Source organism: Tyto alba, unplaced genomic scaffold (assembly GCF_018691265.1).
Source record: "Tyto alba isolate M040663 unplaced genomic scaffold, T.alba_DEE_v4.0 Super-Scaffold_26, whole genome shotgun sequence".
In the NCBI taxonomy this organism is placed as follows: domain Eukaryota; kingdom Metazoa; phylum Chordata; class Aves; order Strigiformes; family Tytonidae; genus Tyto; species Tyto alba.
Window position 1 is genome coordinate 18529881 of NW_024881300.1, and position 6000 is coordinate 18535880.

Genomic DNA, 6000 nt, shown 5'->3' on the forward strand with positions numbered 1-6000 from the left:
GGCAAGGTGTGTCAGGATAGAAGCATTTGCAGTGTAAATAGAGGGTTATCGGCCACAACCTGAGTTGCAATGAATCTGAAATAGGCTGCAAAGAAATCCTTAAATCAGCAACTGAACAGAGCTAAATAAGCAGCTGTAGTGAACAATGCAAGTTAGAAAGAATGAGCAATAAAATAATTATTCTTTCATAGTAAGTTAGTTCATCTGATTCCCTTTTCAATTTAAAATACTTAGCCAGTAAAATTATTTTTGTCATCAAAATACAAAGCATGCCAACAGTACTGTCTCAGGAAGGAGGGCAGTATTTCATCTGGGGAAATAAACCTTAGTCTGCTGTTTTTGTATTTGATTGAGTTCTTTTTGGTATTACTTAATTGTGCGGTTTTTCATCGAGCAATGGGATGAGAGAAGAGAACAAGACTTAAAATTAGGTCAGAACCAACCGTATTAATGGTTTTACTAAAACATATAAACTCGGTTAGAATAGTACTAAAAGGGTGAAAACAGCATCTACACTGTGAATGGAAATAGAATTGTAATGTTCAAAATTAGAATCAAGCATTCAATCTAGATTAGACTGGAATCTCTAGGGTTATGAAGGACATTGTTATGGATAAAAATGCTAGTCTGAGTTTTATTCTTGGCTCTGACATGTTTCCTGAGTGACCTTCAGAAAATCGATTTCTGTTCTGCAACAAAGCTGGCCCGAGGTTGCAGTGGTGCTTGTTTCATTTGTGTTTCTGAAGCGCCTATCAGAGATGCTGTGCAAGTATTAATAAACTAGGAAATCAATTTTACGGGGATTAAAGAGTTTAGGCAAGTATGCAAGCTAGAACCTCTGAAAATGTTAACATTGACTTTTTTTTAGGACACCTGATCACTGTACAGTATTGCTTGTGTAAAGTGTCATACATTTGGTGATGTAAAGATGACAAACCAAAGTAATTATTGTTTCTTTTCCTGTGAGTTCCAGTAATGGAAAAACTTAGTCTCTGTCTTCCACCTTGAGAGAGGAAAAGGTTTTCAACGTTAATTGCGTTCACCGTTTAGTGAACACCATTCACTAAGGCTGATTAAAATTGTTCATCTGAACAGCTGCTTTATATCATTTCCTAATCTAATTCTTCTGTGTTCTCTCATTTTAGGAGATATGACTTTATAAACATTTCTAGTCCTGACTTGAAGGAGGTGCGGGGAGTGGTGGATTCCATATCAAAATAGGAATTCACAAAATGGAAGGTAGTTTCTACTCAACAGAGCTCTTGCAAAGGATCAGACTGTTTGCAAAGGATCCTTAGGTGAAGGAAGAAGTTTGATATATGTTTCAATGAAGATGTGCAGGCTTTGTTATATGACTCTTTCTATACTGTCAAAGAAAAAAGAATCTCCATTTTATTTTAGCTCTGGAATAATTTTGAATGTGGCTGCAGATTTTGGGGTGAATGTTAACCTGTAGCAAGTTCATTTTCATTCACATCCAGAAGCAAGAGCCAACAAAGAACCCATGGAGGGACTCAGATGTGATGCTGGCAGCAGCTGTGCAGGGCCCTGCTCACAGATTTCTGTCCTGCCTTGTTGGGTCAAGGCAGCTCTGCTCAAAGCTGTGCACAGTCAGGAGCCTTCCTTTCACCTGGCAATGGCAGCAGCTCTGGCTTCAGATGTTAGGTGTAGAAGGGTACAGACAGCTCTTCAGAAGGTACAAACTGCTCAAACTTTGGCTAGTTTCACCCCAAAAGATCAAGTTGGGTAGAAATATCGAGCAGTTGCCAGTTGAATCAGCTTTTTAAAGTGTCTGGACAATTCCCTTTTAAGTTATGTGTTCTTCAGTGTGACCTGAGAGAGAGTGCTGTTGTACCATAGTGCTGATGTAGCACAGATATCTGACCATTAATATCAGCATTATATTTGATGTTGTGGCACCAGATCTTATGGCTTAGTTAGCAACTAGGTATTTCATGCAACGTATGTGCACTGTATCTTGTAAACAGCAGGATTGCACAAGTCAGCTTTCTTGCCAGATAGCTGTTCACAGATCAGAACAACCTAGGCTCAGTAGTCATGCCTTGACTATCTTGAATTTTATGGGTGGGTTTCACTGTGGTCATCCCTAGTGCATTAGTTATGAAAAATCATTGCTATAAAAGACACTGAAAATGCTTTGAATTATTTCTGCAAGGATTCTTAAAGAACAAGCTTGATTCTGGGGTGTCTATTCAGCAATATGAGGTAATGCATACGTTCTGTGAAGTCATCGGAAATTAACTTCTTTTCCATCCTGTAATGCTTCAAAAATTTAGATTATCATATTTTTAGAAGTAACATTTAGTTAGTTATCCTAAAAGGAAGGGAAGAAAGAACATTTACATATTTTAGGATAAGTGAATTGTTAGAGCACAGGACTGAGAATAACCTGTGTTCTCCCTTTTTAATTTGATAACAAATAGCTGTTTATGGTCTGTGTGTCTCTTTGCGTACATCAATAACCCAGTTTGCAGAATGAGTGGATGTTAATCTTCATAATCTCCATGGAGCTAAACAGAGTCTCAGAGGACTCTTAACAGACACTCCTAAGCATTTCAGTCTGGGTGTCTGAAGTAAGTGGTTGCTCCGATAATATTTATCTTAAGCTCTCTTAAGGTTTTTTTTTAATTATAATTTGACCTGATGTATTACCTAATGTTCTGAGACACTAATATCTGTTTGCAAAATATGTTGCAAACATGTTAGTACTTAACAGTATAAAAGTATGTTATCCAATATAATTGCAGCACTTTAGAGGTAAAAAGCTGAATTTTAGCACATCCTGTAGCTTGATGAATAATTTCAATAATGCAGAAGCAGCACACAGGACTGCAAGGGCTAAAGGATTGAGCCTCTTTGTACCTGAAAGGATTATATGCTTTAAAAGTTAGTACATTAAGAAACATCTTACAAAAAGACTAGCAAAATATTATTGAAAAGACTTCCACAGATGTTCTTACTCTCAAAGTAAGGGAGGATAGGTTTTGGAATGCAATGCTGAATGCCTTTGATTCAGTTACTTAAAGCAAGTCTTCTCCTAAGTTTAAATAGGCAACTATTTCAGAAGGTAATTATATACTTAAGTTTCAGTAATTGTTTGATTTGGTTTCAAGTGTGATTGATGTGCATCCAGCCGCCCTTATTTACCACACTAGTAATGAGGAAAGGCTTCCCTGTTGTAGTAATTTATAATTTAATTCAGCTATCCATAGGTTTACAGAAATCTTGCCCCCTTAGTTAGCAAAAGCAGGATGAGGTTGGTGTGCTATGAATCGTTGACACTAATAATTGAACATCCAATTGATGGTTGAAGATGTACTACTTTGATCTTTTGGAAAGGATCTTTCAGTTTCGCAGGCAGCTAATTGTGCTATACCATATGTAGAACAAAAGCGAGGCAAAATATATTCTTTAACCCGTATTTTAGACTGTGTTATTTTTCTGTCTGTGAATAAGCAGGTACTGGTGGTAAGCATGAGAAGAGATGCATCAGCAAGAACACCAAAGCCTGAATTTGCTGTAGCATTTCTGTGTATTTCTCAGTGGAAGCTGTATTTACTGAGGAGGAAAGGCAATATATTTGCTGAGGAAATGTTATCCATCTTCACACTTACTTCTGGTGCTTTCATATTCATGATACTGTGTTCAGGGTCTGGGCAGTGGTCTCACACTTTCAGGCACTTGGAACAGCAAGAAAACAGAACAGACACTGGCTTGAAAATGTCGCTATCTATTTTAGTTCTGTAATTACCTTGAAAACATTGCAAGAATTACATAATTTTGCAAAGGAAGGATTGGGTAAGAATTTGAACATGTAAGTACATGGACGCAACATAAAAAGGATGTAATCTCTTTCTTGCTTCATCTGTGTTTAAATTAGATAACCTCTATAAGGGTCACTTAATGGCATCTTGGTATTTAGAATAGCACACTGTATCTGTGATGCTGTTTATTCTGTTCCATGAAACTAATGATTGTAGAATTCAGAATTCATAAGCATTTTATCATGGTCTGATGGGTGATTTAATTCTGAGGTATTTCAAATCAAGTGGTTCTGGCACAAACCTGAATTTGCCTTTGAAATGGATTTGTTCAGAACAAAAAATTTTAAAGGCTGAAGGCACTTGGTTGAAACAAAATAAATCCTCTAATTCTACAATGGGGAAAAGTTACAAAAATTACAAAGTTGAGATAGCTATAATATTAATTTATCTTCTCTTTGTAAGCCTTGTTTGGACATGTTTTGTCCTGGAATGGTAACACAGAACATGTTTAAAGTGAGAGCTATTCAACTGGGAGTGTGAATGTGCTGTAACTTACAGGATTGTCCTGCAAGGTACTCCTGCTCTTAATTTTCATTCCACTTAACAGAGGTAGTGGGCACAGCATCTGATTATAACTGATTTTGAATTTTTGCTACTTTTGAGGGAGAAGCAAGATCTGTATAACCGGGGGATTCAAGTATATGATTTTTTGTTTGATTCTTGCAGTGAAAGAATTCTGACTGAGCTTTGCATTTAAAGTGCTGCTTCTTTATTTTTCAGAGAGTATCCAGCCCGTTGAAACACAATTTGTGCCAGTTGGAAATGTTGGATTCATTTCATGACATACATCAGCTTAATTCTTCATTCAGCCTAGGAACATGGAAGAATCAAACATCAAACGCATTATGGACAAGCTGTATAAACGGAAATGTTATTCTCAATGACTTAGAAGAATGACATGTTCAAGTAACTGGATTTCTTGTATAATGAAAGTTTCTCAAGTCTAATATGTAATCTTCAAGTTACCAAAAAAAAAAAAAATTGTATCTAAGGAATTCTTTATACACTAGCTGAATAAAACGATAGAGAGGGAAATTACTTGCTTAATCAATTTAGATATTCAGCTTTAACAATTATTATTATTATTATTATTATTAATAATAATAATACTATCACAAGAATGCCTGTTTTATCAGTTGTCCTTTTAACACTTTACAAGAGAAAGCATTCTCTATAGTACAATTCTTTCCCCAAGTCTGTCACTGACATTGCCTGAGCTCCTTTGCCCTTTTAAAAAATACTCTAGGAAAGCATTTTGGGTGGTCAGTGTGAATCCTGAGTGCCATATTGTTAATAGTAAAGCCAAACAGACTACAGCATTTGTGTTTCTTGTGTAGTTTTGGTCCTGGCTCCCTCTGCTAGGAACAGGCATCGACTAAAGCAGGCAGTTAATCACACTTAAGCAACATGCACATTATTAGCTTACCAGGCAGAATCATTCCATTTCCCATGATGTTTTATCTGTTTATGAAGAAAATGTCTTCCATAATTGTAACTGACCAACCAAAATAACTCACAGTTTGTAAGTGCTAATGAGAATATATTATGCAGCCAAACGCTCCTTGTGTCTTGTTTGCAAAGGGGTCACACTGGTTTTGCCTTTACAGTAAGCCTTTTGTCAGTGATGGACTTTTCATCGTGTCCTGAAGTTTATTAACTTCAAGAGAATTTCAAAGTTGGAATGACCCTTGTGGGAACAGGCTTCAAGCATTCCTCCCATTGAGGTAGGAAACCTACTTACTCCCTTATTATCTCTGGTAAGAAGTGAAGCAGTCCAACTGGGACTGAAAAAGGAGACAGGTCTCCAATTCCTATAGATTATACTTTAAGAAGTGGTCTCAGTTACCTCAGTAAAACTGCCACTGAATCCATGTTTTATAGGTAATGTTGGTGCAATATTACATCATTATTGTTTTCCATAATTTGGACTTCTTAAAATAAGAATTATTAGATTATTTGAGTTACTAAATTTCTTTAACAAGTTGACCACTGGGTGCTTCTGGCCATAATAGCTGAAGTTAATATCATGGCCTGATGTCTTGGGATGAAGGTGCTGTGGGTTATGAACTTTTAATTCCCTTTCTCCTTTTATGGAATAAAAAGAGGAATATTTAGTACAAAAATTAAGGTGAAGCTAAACATATGTATGTAAATA